This window comes from Humulus lupulus, chromosome 3 (assembly GCF_963169125.1).
Source record: "Humulus lupulus chromosome 3, drHumLupu1.1, whole genome shotgun sequence".
Classification (NCBI taxonomy): Eukaryota; Viridiplantae; Streptophyta; class Magnoliopsida; order Rosales; family Cannabaceae; genus Humulus; species Humulus lupulus.
The window spans coordinates 44,756,737-44,773,822 of NC_084795.1; positions in this window are offsets into that span (position 1 = coordinate 44,756,737).

Consider the following 17,086-nt stretch of genomic DNA (forward strand, 5'->3'; position numbering starts at 1 on the left):
TGCGGTGCGATGTGAACGGTTTATACCTATCGCCAAATAATTTAACAATTAAACATTATAATTAATAAATATTAATAAGAAAGCTCATAACTAAAGAATGTTAAACAAAATAATAAGTATACAGCAAACTAATAAACTTTTAGCAAAACAATAAAATACAACAAATAAAAAATGTGATATAGAAATAAAAATTTTGATTAAGGAGGAATATATTTATGTTGAAGTAGAATATGTGTTAGCATCCTATGAAACATAATAATTTTTTTAGATATTGTGTATATTATACTATATATGTGTATTTAAGTTTAAATGTAGTAAAATTGAAAAAAAAAATATATAAAATAAAATATATAACAATATGGTGCGGTGCGCTTTGAACCATATTTATAAAATTCAAAACTGCACCGCACACATGGTTTGACAAAAGTATAAATCGCAACTGCATCGCGAAAGGTACAAAACCGCAAATTGTGGTGCAGTGTGGGCGATTTGATGAACACCCCTAATGCTAGCTATATAGCTAGATAACATCTCACAGGCTCATGCATGTTGTTAGCTAAGAACTCATCAACCGATCTCTCAACTTGAATGATATTGCACATATGCTAATAAAAACTCAAAATTTAACTCCTCAACAGAACATTCAAAAGAGTTCATTACATAATGCATAAATTGAATTATCATCGAGAGACCTCGGTATAATATTTTGATCAATTTGTGTATGTTTTATTTTAAGGTGTTATGCTTTATGAAAGGCTGATGATATTTAACTTTTTTCTCTTGCAAAAATTTTAACCGCCATTAGTTGGGAATTCAAGCAAGGCCCATAAGAAGCAATTTTGCTAAGCCCATTTTAGAATACAACGAAAAGGGTCTTTAGGGGCAACGAATGTCGCCCATAATAATACTCAAAGTCGTCGCTGATAGTCATTAGGGGTGACATGTCGTCGCTAACCTGTTGCTGCTAATATTTCGACGAGAATGTTGATTATTAGCGGCGACAAAGTAGTCGTCCCTAATAATAAATATTAGCACGACAGTTTTACTCCTAATAAATTGAACGTCACCCTTAATAATTGTGATTGCTGGATAAAATTTCGCCTCTAGTAATATAATATTAGCGGCAATTGATTAGTGGTGAAAAATACACATTTATTGATTTTAAATGTCTAAATAAATTAAGCTTTAATTATTATTTTCATTGAATTAATTTGATTTATTTATATATGAAAATATTTTATTATGATTTAATTTATTGTTATTTAGTAGGAATTAATTGGTATTTTGGGCACTAGCAAAAAGAAAGAGAAAAGAAAACAATTAAATCTGAAAATAAGATTGAAAAATGACAAAAGTAAAATCAAGAGGCCCAAGAGAAGCCCGCCTGCCTCTCTCCCTCTCTCCTATCACCTGCACCTGCCAGGTGTCGGCCCCTCAACGCGCCACGTATCCTCTAGTAGCCCGCGACCTGACTCGCTCCGCGCCGCACCTGCCTACCCGCGCCCAACCCCGCGTGCGACCCACCTCTGCGACCCGGACTCAAACCCGCGACCAACAACTACCCAGCACACTTCCTTCCTTCCCTTTGGCCCAACAACCCAGCCCACACGCCTAGGCCTCATTCTATTTCCTCTACAACCTAGCCCACCTGCCAGTCAAGTCAAATGACTTATTCTGCTCTTTTTTTATTGTCAAATTGAAATCCCACTATCTCTAATGCCCCAATTTTCTCATTCAACCTTCATGCACAACAAAGGCCAAATAGAACAATTATCACTAGAGTAAAAAATAATACTATTAATAATAAATATGACTTTAATATCATATTTTATTATTATTATTATTATTATTATTATTATTATTATATTTTGTAACCCCAAACTTTTCTTTATTTATTTTTAGTCATTTTCAAGCTCTATAAATATGAGCTATTTTTATTAGTTTGGGATGTAATTCTTAGAGTAAAGAAACTATAGCAAATGTTCCTCTCACTTTTCTTCTCATATTTCTTTATAGAATTTTTGTGAGAATGATGTGCATGATGGCCTAATCTTCCTTGGAAGGTTAGGGATGATCCTATATGCAAAGTGATGTTATTTATATTTTTGATTCAATATATATGTCTTTAAAGTTTATACATTTGGATAATTTATGTTCGTCTATCATCTTCTTCATCTTTATTTATTGTTGCTAATATTATATATAGAATTAGTCATATATTTTTTCTATGTATTTAAAGTTAGTATAAATAACATTGATGCTTAGTTTTATGTCAAATCTTTTATTGCATTATGGCCTAATGGTGTAGTGTCATTCTTAGATTTTTCATAAGATTAACATATTGCTTCCAAAGTAAGAACATATTTGCTCAAATATTTTTTTGTGAAACATGCATGCACTTTAATGTTAAATCCTTCAAATAAGTAGTTGGGATGTGAACTATTTGTTTGTGTAAATTTTATGAATCAAATATCTAAATAACTAAACAATGCACATGGGTGACTCTTGATGTCTTTCTATTCTCTAATCTTGGATTACATCTTATTTTTATTTGCTTTATTTTACAATCAAATTCTCAAACCAAAAATCATAAATCTATTTCCTTTTCATTATCTTTCACTAATTTTTTGTGTTTATTTTCCACTAATATCTTTTGCTCTTAGTTACCTTCTTGTGGAATCGACCGCCCGATCTTTACTACAACCACCGCTTAGTGGATGCACGTTTTGGGCGTTAAACAACGACTTTGATATTATTAGCGGCGAAAAATGTCGTCCCTAATATTTTTATATAATTAAATAAAATATTAAAATAAAATATTTAAAGAATATTTTTTAATTCATAATATCATAATTAAATATGCATAAAATTAATAATTTATTCAAATTACACAACTAACATAATATTATTCAAAATAAATATGCATACAATAATATATTAATTAAAAGTTATTGTTTAATACAATAATGTTACACCTAGATTTCGAGATAAGAAGTTATGACCCCGAAAACTGGGCTCGTCAGGTGTGAGCTCGAAATACATGCGGTCATCATATGGTCAAACCGTCGAACCTCTTTAAAGTAAACAACAACCTCGATGATGTGTAGCTTCAAGTATTCTCTGAGCTCGCAATGGCATGACACTTGAATATATTTTTCGCCGATTGCCTTCAGGAGAGATAGCTTGAGCTTGGGAAGTGCAAGCTCGGATGCGACAGCCTCGTCAGCATCTACTTGTCCCGAGCGTAGCACGAAGCTGGGTGGCGAGGTCGTGATTGACTCGTAGTCTCGACAGACTCAATGCCAATTCCTGATCTCGAAGATTTGATGAATCATCTTGGATAACCCATTACTTGTGAACATGTTTATTGTTGTGCAAATCCCAATATTTTAGGGATATCATTTAATCTGTTATCCGTTCCCGATCTTCATGGGACGTTTTTGTGTATGTAGGAGATAATGCATTAAGTATCATTATTTCAATTGATTTACAGAATATCTTCCCGAAATATGTGGGAATGAATTCTGCAACCTTCTCTATAAATAGAGAAGGAATCACCATTTGTAAGGGACCGGTTTTTTATTTCTTGAGGGAAAACTCTGGGCAACTCTTCTCTGAAAAATTTCCAGAAAACTCCCAAGTCTTAATAATATAGACTCATGGACTAGACAGAGTTAACTGCTGAACCATGTAAAAATCCTCTTGTTTTCCTCTTTATTCATTTGCTCCAGTATTTTATTGTTCAATTACTCTACTATTTAAGTTGCCGAAAAGCGGCGTCAATAGTTTGGTGCTTTCATTGAAAGCCATTAAACAGTACGTGCATGAGTCTGTTCAGTCAAAGAACCTCCCGAATCAACAATGGCAGCAAATGATCCCAATGTTCCTGAGGAGGAAATTTTAGATGAAGCTGACTACCCCCGATGCCCTGGAAAGCAACCCATGGTGAACTCGGACCCTGGTGAGAGGAATGGTTCTTCTGACTCTCGAGGACCACTAGCCCCCAGGGACGATGAGGACATGTACTACAATCCTAAGCGATATGTCCCGATAGTGGAGCTCGAAAATTGTAAACTGCGAAAGCAGTTGGCAGAGGCCAAGAAGCGCAATGAAGAGCTAGCCAGTCTAGTTGCGGAGGCGCAGGCGGCTCAGGCCCCACCTCTGCTAGAGGCCCAGGCTCCGCCTCCGCGGGATGTTCATGTTCCACCACGTAGGCCTCGAGGGCGGCCGCGCAAAAATGCTGCCACACGAAGAACGGAGCAACCTCTGCCTCCAGCAGAACAGCTTGCTCCGCCGAGGCCCCGAAGAAGTAACCGGGCTGGAGGTCCTGCCAACCCAACTACGGAGGCACCAACCAGAGTAGGGAATAACCGAGCCCCCACGAAGGCTCGGACCCAAAATCTTAGTAACGTGCAGAATGTTCCAGAGCCAGATTGAGCAAACTCAGGGCCTTCTAGTCCCCGTAATGGATGGCTACCACCATCACCAATACGGCGCCCACCATCGCCAATAAGGTATCCCTTACCAACTCGGAGGAACACACAACTGACCCATGGTGATAAGGAAAGGCAAGCTGGGCGAAGGCATGGAAATGGGGAGACTGCTAGGGAGCATAGGGGTCCCCAACCTACGAGAAGCCAAATGTCTCGGTCTCACACTATTGAGACGAGGCAACCGACAAGAAACTCATCTCGAAACAACCATGCAACAAGCCATGTCAGTGAAGGCTCGGGTGACACTAGATCAGTTAGTATATATGACCGGAACGTAGAAACACTGGGAATCAAAGAAATCACCCAGATTTACGAGAACATCTGAACCATAATCGCGGGAATGACAATCCCCCGAATTTGGACCTGAGAGACCATCTCAACGAGTGCAAGCACCCCGCGCTGAGGCAGGGAACTGGAGTTGTAATCAACAATAACCAGTTCTCGCTGCTCCAAGTCAGACCCCCTATAGATCCAGTCCAAGAAAGGATTGAACGGTTGGAAAGAGCATTCAAGCACTTACAAAATGAATGAGGTCGAGAATGGGACGAAGAGTTCGATGAAGAGCTCGAGCCCTTCGCCTCGCATATTTCTAGCACCCCGTTTCCTCAGGGATTCAGAATTCCTCATGTCCCACCATTTGATGGGAATTCAGATCCGTACAATCATTTAAGCACGTTCAACACAATCATGCGAGCTAGTAATGTGGGCTACAAGCTCAGATGCATGCTGTTCCCAGCCTTGCTCACGGGACCAGCAAAGAACTGGTTTGAGAAGTATAAGAGACATTCGATTGCTTCTTGGGATCAATTATCAAGAGATTTCAAGAAATAATTAAAGGCCATTGTCAGCATTAGGCCCGAGGCATCTGCCTTAACTAATGTCCGACAACAGCCGAATGAAACACTGAAAAGTTACCTCACGAGGTTTAATTTGGAAGTTGCCCGAGCTCGTGATGTCGATGACAGTGGCCATTTAATGGTTGTCCGAGCTGGAGTAATGCCTGGAAGTCCTCTCTGGGAGGATATGCAGAGGAAGCCCGTAAGGTCCTTAACCGAGTTCAATCGACGAGCTCAAAGGTTTGTTAATGTAGAAGAGGCGAGGTCAGCATTGAATATGACCTCTCAGCCCATAACTACAACAACAAACGTAAACTCTGCCTCGACTTCGGCGGATCCTACGACCTCAAAACCCCCTGGGGACAACCCTTCTAAAAGGAAGAAGAACGAAGGAAGAAATCTGGAGGCGGAAGGGGGAAAGAAGAAGAAAGGAGAAGGATATTTCTCTGTATACAAAGTGTATACCGAGCTCAACGAGTCTGGGGAGAATATCTTCCTGGCTAATGAAAACTAGGTCCCTTTCAGACGACCCGACCCCATGAGGAACCAAAAGACAAAAAGAGACTCCAACAAGTACTGCAGATTCCATAGAGATATCAGACATACAACCAATGAATGTAGGCAATTAAAAGATGAGATTGAAGGCTTGATCTCGAGAGGATATTTCAGGCAATATGTTAGGAACCAAAACCCCAATCAGGCTTCCACCAGCCATAGGACAGCAGCACCACCACCTGCCCAGAATAACAACTCCCGAGCAAGGGAGGACGAACGACCCCCTCTGATTGATGGAGAAGATGTCATAACCATTTTGGGGGGACCACATATTACAGGATCGGGCAGGAACACCCAGAAACGATATGTGAATGAGCTGAAAACTGGTGACGGGTCTCCCTACGAACCCGAACCCAGAGCTCCAAAACAGCAAAGGGTTGAATCTCAACCCATAACTTTTACTGAGGACGATGCGTCTCATGTAAAATTTCCTCACAATGACCCGCTGGTCATCACCCTTCAGCTCGCGAACAAGAGGGTACACCGAGTCCTAGTTGATAATGGGAGCTTAGTAAATATCCTCTATAAGGCCACCTTAGAAAAGATGGGACTCGCGCGTCGCGACCTAAAGGCCTGTGCAACGATGTTGTATGAACTTTTAGGAGAAGGGATTGCCTGTAGGGGATCCATTGATCTCCCCGTAACCTTAGGAGACTTCCCAGTCTCGACAACCAAGATGATGGAGTTTGTAGTAGTGGATCTTCCATCGGCCTACAACGTGCTGCTCGGGAGACCTACCCTAGTAGGGCTGGGGGCAGTTTCATCTGTAAGGCATCTGGCCATCAAGTTCCCGACTTCTAGTGGCATCAGGACTCTGAAAGGGGACCAGCTCACAGGACAGGAATGTTATAGAATTTCCATTAGAGGAAAGAAGCAGACAAGTGCCCAAGCACTTGTCGTAATTCAGAATAAGGATGGGACAGTCTTCGAAATAGACGAAGAGATCAATCCAAGAGTAAAAGAAAGGGCCAATCTCGAGCCGCTAGAAGAGCTCGAAGAAATCAAGCTCGAAGAGGTCGATCCCCCGAAAACTGTGAAGGTAGGGAAAAACCTGTCAGAAGAAACAAAGTAGCAATTAATCTGCTTCCTGAGGAAGAACCAGGATGTCTTCGCATGGTCACATTCAGAAATGGTGGGGATAAGCTCGGATGTGATAAGCCATGTCCTTAACATTGACAAGAGCTTCCCCCTGAAGCAGTAAAAATGAAGACTCCTGGACGACGACAGAAAGAAAGCCCTGAAGGAGGAGGTCGATAGGTTAAAGGCGAATCAATTCATACGAGACGCCTTCTACCCTGATTGGGTCGCCAACCTAGTGCTAGTTCCAAAACCTAATGGAACATCGTGGACTTGTATCGATTACTCGGACCTCAATAAAGCATGTCCTAAGGACTGCTTTCCCCTACCTCGGATCGACCAGCTCGTAGATGCCACAGCCGGGCATGGACTTATGTCATTCATGGATGCTTATTCTGGATATAACCAGATTTCCATGCATGCCCTGGAGCAAGAGCATACGAGTTTTGTGACAGATAAAGGACTGTACTGCTACAATGTCATGTCGTTCGGGCTCAAGAATGCTGGAGCCACATACCAACGGCTCGTAAACATGATGTTCTCCGAACATATAGGTAATAACATGGAAGTTTATGTTGATGATATGTTAGTTAAATCTAAACATAACAATAACCATGTGGACGACCTTGAAGAATGCTTCGCCGTGCGACGAAAGTACAACATGAAGCTCAACCCCCAGTAATGCTCTTTTGGAGTATCGTCGGGGAAGTTCCTGGGTTTCATTGTGAACGCACAGGGAATAGAGGCTAATCCTGACAAGATCCAAGCGTTAATTGACATGCCCTCACCTCGAAAGCATAAAGATGTCCAGAGTTTGACTAGAAGGATGGCGGCATTAAGTAGGTTTATCTCAAAATCTACAGACCGATGTCTTCCATTTTTCAACCTTTTGAGAGGGGGCAAAAAATTCGAGTGGACAGAGCAATGTGAGCTAGCATTTTAGGAGCTCAAGAAGCACCTCGCGGAGCCTCCTATCTTGTCGAAACCTATCACAAGAGAAATTTTGTACCTATATCTCGCTAAAACTGAGCACGCCATTAGCGCTGTGCTCGTCCGAGAAGACCAGAAGGTGCAAAAGCCAGTATACTATGTCAGCAAAAGGCTACTGGGGGCAGAATCAAGGTACTCCTTAATGGAGAAATTGGCTCTTAGCCTAATTCACTCGTCCCGAAAGCTCCGACCTTACTTTCAAGCACACCCCATCCATGTGCTGACTGACCAACCACTACGGCAAGTCTTATCAAAACCAGAAGCCTCGGGCCGATTATTAAAATGGGTTGTTGAGCTCGGACAATTTGAGATCACTTATCATCCAAGGACAACCATAAGAGGACAGGCCCTGGTAGACTTCATAGTGGAATGTACTGAAATGAGTGACGATGAAGTTTCAACCCTAGCCCGCGAGCTGTGGAAACTTTATGTCGATGGGTCTTCCAACGAAAATGGAACGGGGGCAGGAATCATATTGATCACACCAACTGGAAGCCGATTTCACTTCGCCTTGAGATTTGACTTCAAAGCATCTAACAACGAGGCTGAATACGAAGCTCTACTGGTAGGACTTCGAATATCCAAGGAACTCAAAGCTAAGGCGATTCATTGCTACAGTGACTCGCAGTTGGTGGTCAACTAAATTTTAGGGGAATACCAGGTTCGTGGGACAAAAATGGCTGTATATTTAGAAAAATCAAAAGTAGCTCTCGAACATTTCGAGTTCTACACAATAGAGCAGGTTCCCTGAGAACAAAATTCGAATGCAGACACCCTAGCTAGGCTCGCCACATCCACCGAGGTCAACAAGCTGAATGTTGTACCAATCGAGCATCTGTTGACACCCAGTATAAGCGAACCTGAACAGGGAGATGTCTGCATGATTAACTCCGAGCAAGCCTGGATGACCCCAATAGTTGAGTACCTTGAAACTGGCATTCTCCTGGCAAAATGGAACAAGGCTTGAAAACTGATGTATCAGATCGCCAGATACACTATTGTGGAAGGAAGGCTATATCGGAGAGGATACTCTATGCCACTACTCCGATGTGTGACTTCACCCAAGGCCAAGAAGATCCTAGAAGAGATACGTGAAGGATTATGTGGGGACCACACTGGGGGGCATAGCTTATCAAAGAAAATTATACACCAAGGATAATTTTGGCCCACTATCAAAGCATACTCATTTGATTTCGTCAAGAGATGCGATAAGTGTCAATGGTTCGCTACAATCCCATGAGCTCCACCTTCCGAGCTAACTATGATGACCTCCCCATGGCCATTTGCGGTATGGGGAATTGACCTCATAGGCTCATTGCCAACTGGAAAAGGCGGAGTTAAGTATGCAGTAGTCGCGGTAGATTACTTTACGAAGTGGACCGAGGCTGAACCCCTGGCAACAATTACCTCAAAGAAAGTCTTGGACTTTGTAGTAAAAAATATAATCTGCAGATATGGAATGCCAAGAAAGATAGTATCAGATAACAGTACTTAGTTCGACAGTGAACTGTTTACCAATTTTTGTGAGACAAATGGGATAATAAAGAGCTTCTCCTCTGTGGCACATCCCCAAGTGAATGGCCAAGTCGAAGCTGTGAATAAAATCCTGAAGAGTTCTATGAAGAAGAAATTGGAAGACGCTAAGGGAAAATGGCCTGAGGAGTTACCGCAAGTCTTGTGGGCATATCGAACCACAGCTCGTACTTCAACGGGACATACCCCTTTTTCTTTGGCATATGGATGCGAGGCTATGCTGCCAATCGAGGTCGAAATACCCACTATTTGTAGCCATGCCTTTGACCAAGCCTCGAACCAATCCCAGCTCGAAGTAAGTCTGGACCTGATTGAAGAAAGACGGGATGAGGCTCAGCTAAAAAATGCAGCATATCAGTAGTGAGCTACTCAATATTTCAATAAAAAGGTTCGGGACAGGAAATTCAGATTAGGAGACTTGGTGCTGAGGCATGTGTTCCTAGCCATGCGGGACCCAACCGTTGGCATGCTCGGGCCTAATTGGGAAGGACCTTATCAAATCGAATAAGTTATCCGACCTGGCATCTACAAATTGGCAAGATTAAATGGGGAATTGGTACCACGAGCATGGAATGGCGAACATCTACGACCTTACTATCAATAGTGTAGGAATGATGTCACTTGTAACTATGCTTGTTTATCTTTACTATGCTTCTGTTAATAAATTGTTCAATTATGAATAAAGTTCATTTTCGTTTCAATATGCTATATTTTTTGCAAACTCTCTTAATTTAATAACCTATGGTCACATTCATAGGATATTAAAGGGGCATTAGTGGTATATATACCGTGAGCTTGAAAAAAATAAAAAATAGCATACACAAAAAGAATAAAAGTGTTTGGATATAACCAAATATGCGAGCTAAGGTAATTTGGACATAACAAGATTATTAAAAGTAAAGTGTTTTGATGTAACCAAATGTGCGAGCTAAAATAACCAGATTATTAAAAGTAAAGTATTTGGATATAACCGAATGCACGAGCTAAAATAATTTGGACATTAAAAATAAAGTGTTTGGATATAACCAAATGCGCAAGCCAAGGTAATTTGGATATAACCAAATGCGCGATCTAAATATAACTAGATCAAAAATATATAAGTGTATGGATTACGAACCAAAAACACGACCTAAATAGGTTTGGATCAAATCGGCTAAAACTAATCGACAAAAAGATGGGATATAGATAAATCCACCTCAAATTAAGTCGAGATCGAGGCTAGAATATCTTGCAAAAGGATAGTTTCGACCTCATAACCTTGGGGAGCTACCCGAGGATGAGAAAAAGTAACTAGAAAAGCAGGATATAACCAAACTACCCACCTTACACGCCATATAAGTATTTTCGAGTGCATGGTAAAAGTAAGTTCCGACCTTGACAAGTAATGAGATCGGACACGGATACATCGAGTAAACTGTGCATGAATGTATTGAAACTCGAGCTTAAATCCACCACGTGTTTGTATGAATAAAAAAACAGAGGCAAACCTTTAATATAAATTGCTTAAAATATTTTGGTTTAAGAGATGTAAAGAAAAAATATTAAAGTAAAGTCAAATATGGTATTGTAAATATCATAAGAAAATAGCTCTTTTGCGAGCTATAAATTGTCTTAACCCCAAGAGCATAAAAAACAAAAGATAAAAAATATTACAAAGGTCTCAAAGGGACGCAGCCTAGGATTGAGATTTAGGAGGAAGGAGCGCCCTCCTTAGCCTTCTCAGCATCCTCCTTAGCCTTATTAGCATCCTCCCGAGCAGCCTCCTCCGTGTCGAGCCGAGCTTGCCATTTAGCCACAAGTTCTTCCTCAAAAGAGCCTAGGAAGCTGGTGTCGAGATCGACGTTACTAGCCCAGATCCTGTACATGGCTAGGTCAACCGTCTGATCCTTCTTCTCCTTGAACTCTTTGAGAAGACGAGCCTTTTTGCCCTCCATTATCTCGAAGGTGGTATTTTTCTCCTCCTCAAGCTTGGCATTGATCTTCTCATGCTCCTCGAGCCTGGCATTCAGCTTCTAAAGCTTTGTTATCCTAGCCTTCATCTACTCGGCTTCAGCCTCCATCTCTGATTTTGAGGCCTTAAACTCGTCAGCGAGCTTGAGTTGAAGATTCTTCGACTCTTGGGCATAGGACATGCTCGAGTGGACCTCATTGTTTAGCTTGTAATTTAGCTGAGCAAAGGCAGTAAGGGACTAGCACACAAACAAATCGAGTTAGAACATACACTAAGCACAATTACAACAAATAATAAGGTGAGAGAGGTTATCGCAGTGGCGAGCTTGACACTCTTGTCATAAAGAGTGTTGCAGTCCCGAGCATTGACCAAAAAATACCACTAGGGAACCTCGAAGCCACTGATGCTCTGGCCCACCCGAGACAAGACGTCTGAGCCAAGTGTGGCTCCATGAGTCCCAGCAGCATTATCAACAAAATACTCATCAACATGAGTAGAAATCGACAACAGACATCCTTTGGAGGTCGCGGGCTTCTTCAGAGGTGGGCCAAGCGTTGGGTGGACCATGATGGCAGGAGGCAAAGGGGGGACACCTGTGACGGAAGCTTCGACCTGGGGAGTCGGATCCAAGGCTGGGCTCGCAACAGTGGGAGCTAGGGGAGGAGGAATCTTCTCAGTCCTCTTAGGGACCTTAGCAGGCCGATCTGACTTTTGCGAGGCTTTCGGGCGCTTACTCCTCTTGGCCCCCTCGCCACTGGCGAGCACGGTATCGAGATCAGAGTCCATAGTACCTGCACAATCAAATCACATTAGAAAATGATCTCAATGGAATAATGCAGACAATTGAAGGAATAAAGGACAAGTGACGAAAAACCTAACTGGAACTCTCCCCCGAGCTCGTGCTCGGCGACCACGTAATTCCCCCATCTTCGAAAGAGGCATGGGGAGTCCCTTCCCTATATGTGGAAGTTAACCTTGAAAGGTCCCTATAATCATTTGTCCCCTATTGTACGGCTATTCCATCCCAAACTTCATTTAAACTATACATTGTGTCATACTTCCCTAGCCAGCTATCGAACCTATGGACCCTATCGTCTACCCAAGACCATACATAAAAATTTCCCCTATCATCTGGGCATAAGATCAAGGTATCAGGCTTATGCTTAAGTAGCGAAGGAGACCATAAAACTGAGCTAAGGATGACCGTACCTCTATCACTCGAGCTCGAAGCCTCATCATTGGCCTCGTTCCCCGAGCACGGACTCTTGCGATGGCGAGCTGGGGATCGTGCCTTAGAGCTTTGCCTCAGAAGAAGGCTGTCGGTTGGGAGAGGCACAAACTCCCACTTGGTGTACTTCTTGTAGGCTCTATCGTCTGTGGACTGATCCTTCTCCAGAAGACCACATGCTCGAAGTTTATCTTCATGGAGAAGATAAGACAGGGAGTGTCTACCGTAAGGGAGTTGGAGCAAGGTTTCCTTGTGCTCCTTCATCTCATCCGTGGGAGTGGGCGGTGATAGTTGGCTGAAGAATTGAATGTTATGAGTGGTCCGAGCTTAAACAAAAATTTGAGCATGAAAAGAAAAGGATCGTATACTTACGGATTCACCTGAAAGAGTAATATTTGGAGGGGGCTAGGCCGTTCGTCCAAAAGAAGGCCAGCTTGAAGTTGGGGGGATGGTTCGGTAGGTCCTCAAAGATCTTCTTCTCCCAGGGATAGCTCGAGAGGTAATAAAAGCCATCTCCTCCCCGAGCTCGATAGGGGTTGCTTTTCAAACAAAAGAGATACAAAATCTCTTTTGGTGAAGGTCCTTCCCACCTTAACTCGTGGTAAAGTGACCTCAGGGCTAACAAAACCCTGTATGAGTTGGTGTTGAGTTGGAAGGGAGCGAGCTCGACAAAATCCAAAAAGTCCTTAAAAAAGGACTTCAAGGGAAATAAGGCCCCTGCCCTCATATGTTCGTGGCTCCAAGCCGCGAACTTTATCTTGTTGTCAGGATTTCCATCTCCTGGGGCGCGGCAGCTGCGCTCGGTGGAGGACGAAGCTCGACATCTTAACGAGCCTGATAATCCAAGGCCATGGCGTGCTAGGATGTTGGATATCTGCCCCAATGAGGAGACCGAGCTCCAATAATGCTCGGCCTCAAAAAATTATCCCCTCGAGGTGGGAATAGTGGTTGGCTGCGAGGTAGATGGGGGATTTGATGGTTCTTTCATCAGTGAAAATTTGAGATCACCCAGTTTGAATGCGACCGCCACTTTAAGAGTAGGGTCGAGGGGGATTGGTCTGGGCTCGGGGTCCGGGTCTGGATAGATCGCGACCCTAAGTTTTTTCCTCTTTTTCTCCTTGACCTCGTCGATTTGGCGTCGAAAGTGAGGTTGGGTGTCTTCTTGCTCACACCTTAGTTCGTGCTCCCGAATCAAGCGCTGATTCCGAGTAAAAAGTGACTTTGGGCTCGGAGTTGCCGGTGAGTAAGGAATCGCGAGTTTTGACTCCCACCACTTTTCCAAGTTCTGCAGCTAGCAAGAGAGAAAAAGGGTGAGGGCCAGATGAACAAGAGATTAAGAATGAAAATCAAAACGGTCTAAGCTCGAAGGATCGAGACTATGGAACAAGCTCGATCAAAAGAACGAGATCAGGCTTGGAGCGTGTATTCCACGTAAAGGGGGAAAGGTGGATTTATTTTTGAGAATCCCAGATTTTTAGGGAAAAAAGTTGGCGGTTACTCAAAAAGTGATATTTTTGGGAAACGTGCAATTTGAAACCCTAATCTTATACCCAGATTCTTGGTCTACACGATATGATATTCGAAATTAAGATAACCCAGTAAAAGAGCGGAATTTTGCATCATTCATGCAAAGTCTGGGTTTGGAAAATCCATAACACTAGATGAGCCTAAAAACTACACGGTATTGACTAAAGCATTCTAGTACAAAACTAGTAAATGTGCCTAAGTGCAACAACATAAACATGCATGGAAAAAAAAAAGTATATACACGAACATATGGGGTCAAGAATAGGTACTTACACAATGTAGATGGTGGGAACAGAGAAATGGATGACCGAAGGAGAGGTTGCAAAAACGATCTCACGGAGCCGAACAGGCCAAAGGTGTTTTGTTTTCTTGGTCTGGAGAACATGCAAAAACTGGGCAAATCAGGTTCTGGTTTTCTTTTTTCTTCTCTTCTCTCTGAAAACTCGAAAACATAAAGTTGAAATGAGGAAGACGGTGGTGTATTTATAGGCCCAAAGGATGCCAAACGGAGAAATGATCTAGACCATTGGCCAATTTCGATATCTGATCGAACGGTCAGGGACAAATAGAAGGGTGGCGCCATAAAGTTGGTAGGTGGACGAACGTGCGCATGGTGTAAAAGACACTCAAGTACTCTGACCATCCAATACCTGGCTGACGCGTGTCTTCACTCGAGTACAATTGATGGTACAGTTTCCAAGAAGGGCAGTTCAAAAGTTTCCTTCCCATGAGATTCGAACTGATACTTTTGAGGGGGCAAAATGTTACACCCAGATTTTGAGATAAGAAGTTATGACCCCAAAAACTGGGCTCGTCAGGTGTGAGCTCGAAATACATGCGGTCATCATATGGTCAAACCGTCGAACCTCTTTAAAGTAAACAACGACCTCGAGGATGTGTAGCTTCAAGTATTCTCTGAGCTCACAATGGCATGACACTTGAATATATTTTTCGTTGATTGCCTTCAGGCGAGATAGCTCGAGCTTGGGAAGTGCAAGCTCGGATGCGACAACCTCGTCAGCATCTACTTGTCCCGAGCGTAGCGCGAAGTTAGGTGGAGAGGTCGTGATTGACTCGTAGTCTCGCCAGACTCAATGCCAATTGCTGATCTCGAAGATTTGATGAATCATCTGAGATAACCCATTACGTGTGAACATGTTTATTGTTGTGCAAATCCCAATATTTTAGGGATATCATTTAATCTGTTATCCATTCCCATCTTCATGGGACGTTTCCGTGTATGTAGGAGATAATGCATTAAGTATCATTATTTCAATTGATTTACAGAATATCTTCCCGAAATATGTGGGAGTGAATTCTGCAACCTTCTCTATAAAGAGAGAAGGAATCACCATTCGTAAGGGACCGATTTCTGATTTCTTGAGGGAATACTCTGGGCAACTCTTCTCTGAAAAGCTTCCAGAAAACTCCCAAGTCTTAATAATATAGACTCGTGGACTAGGTAGAGTTAACTATTGGACCACGTAAAAATCCTCTTGTTTTCCTCTTTATTCATTTGCTCCAATATTTTATTGTTTAATTGCTCTACTATTTAAGTTGACGAAAAGCGGCGTCAACAAATAATATATAAAACATCTCAACCCTCTGCGTCCTCCGTATCATCTCCTTCTTCTGGTGCCTGCGGTGGCATCGACCATGGATGATGTGGAGGTAACGATGATCCTCCAGGTCCATACATGTGTGGATAAGAACAAGGGGGAGGTTGAGACAATAGTCCACTCAAACGAGGAGGTGGGGGTTGGGACGAAGGTCCACTCATATGAGGATGATAAGCCTGAGGGTATGGAGGCATTTTCCATTGATACATATATGGCTAGGCCGAAAGTTGAGATGCCAATTGGCCCTTGTATTTTTTTGAATACGCAATTGGGCTTTGTGCTTTGTTAAATGACAATTCAAACTCTGTTTTACAAAATTAATCAAAATAGTACCCTAAACCTGATTTTGGTCAAATAATTTTCAAATATAAGATCGATTCTTAGGTCATTGGCGATGCGATGGGTTCAAATAAGTAGAGAAAGTGGTCGAGTGGCTGAGAAGGAAATATTATATTTGAAAATATTTTGACTGAAATGAGGTCTAAATGTTGAGATTGGCCAAATATAATGGTTAAGATGTTTACAAGTTGAGGTGCAAAACACTTAACGGTTATAACTTAAGTTGAAGTGAAAACATGAGATTGTGTAGAAGGCATCTAAAAGTGACTTTTATGGGTCTAAAGTGATACAATGAGGTATCCAAACATTCCCAAAATGCTTGAGAGCATTTGGAGGTGTTTTGAGACAAGTCTTGGAGTGCCAAATCAGATGCATCGGCGAGGAGGCGACATGTCGCCTAGGATTTCAAAACCCTAGTCGAGATAGACCAGACGACGAGTCGCCTGGGCTGTTATGGGTGTCCGTACGGTTTACGTAAAATGCTCTAATCCTATCGATTAGACTAATATGAGTTATTAGAGTTATAAAGTATTGATCACACTTTTCAACTCTCTCTCTAACCTCTTTTTCTCTCTAGCTCTCAAAGACCAAAATTTCTCCAAGAAACTCATCAAGCTTTGCTTGACTTGCATGAGTTTTAACGCTTGTTAAATCCCAAATCTCATTCTACTTAGTTGAAACTTCAAGCAATAAAAGAAGACTTTGAATATAGATTTTGGACAACAATATTCTTATTGTGTATAAGACTTAGAAGTTCTCCAAGTTTGAAGATTCAAGTTGCTATAAATCAAATGTTGTATCTATCTAACCCTAACTTTGTTTTGTGCTACTCTATTGTGTTTTCATTGTTAGTATTGATGATTAAATATTTCTAGGTTCATCTTATCATCATTTAGTTTCTTATATTCAAGATTGACATTCATATTATGAACATGTTT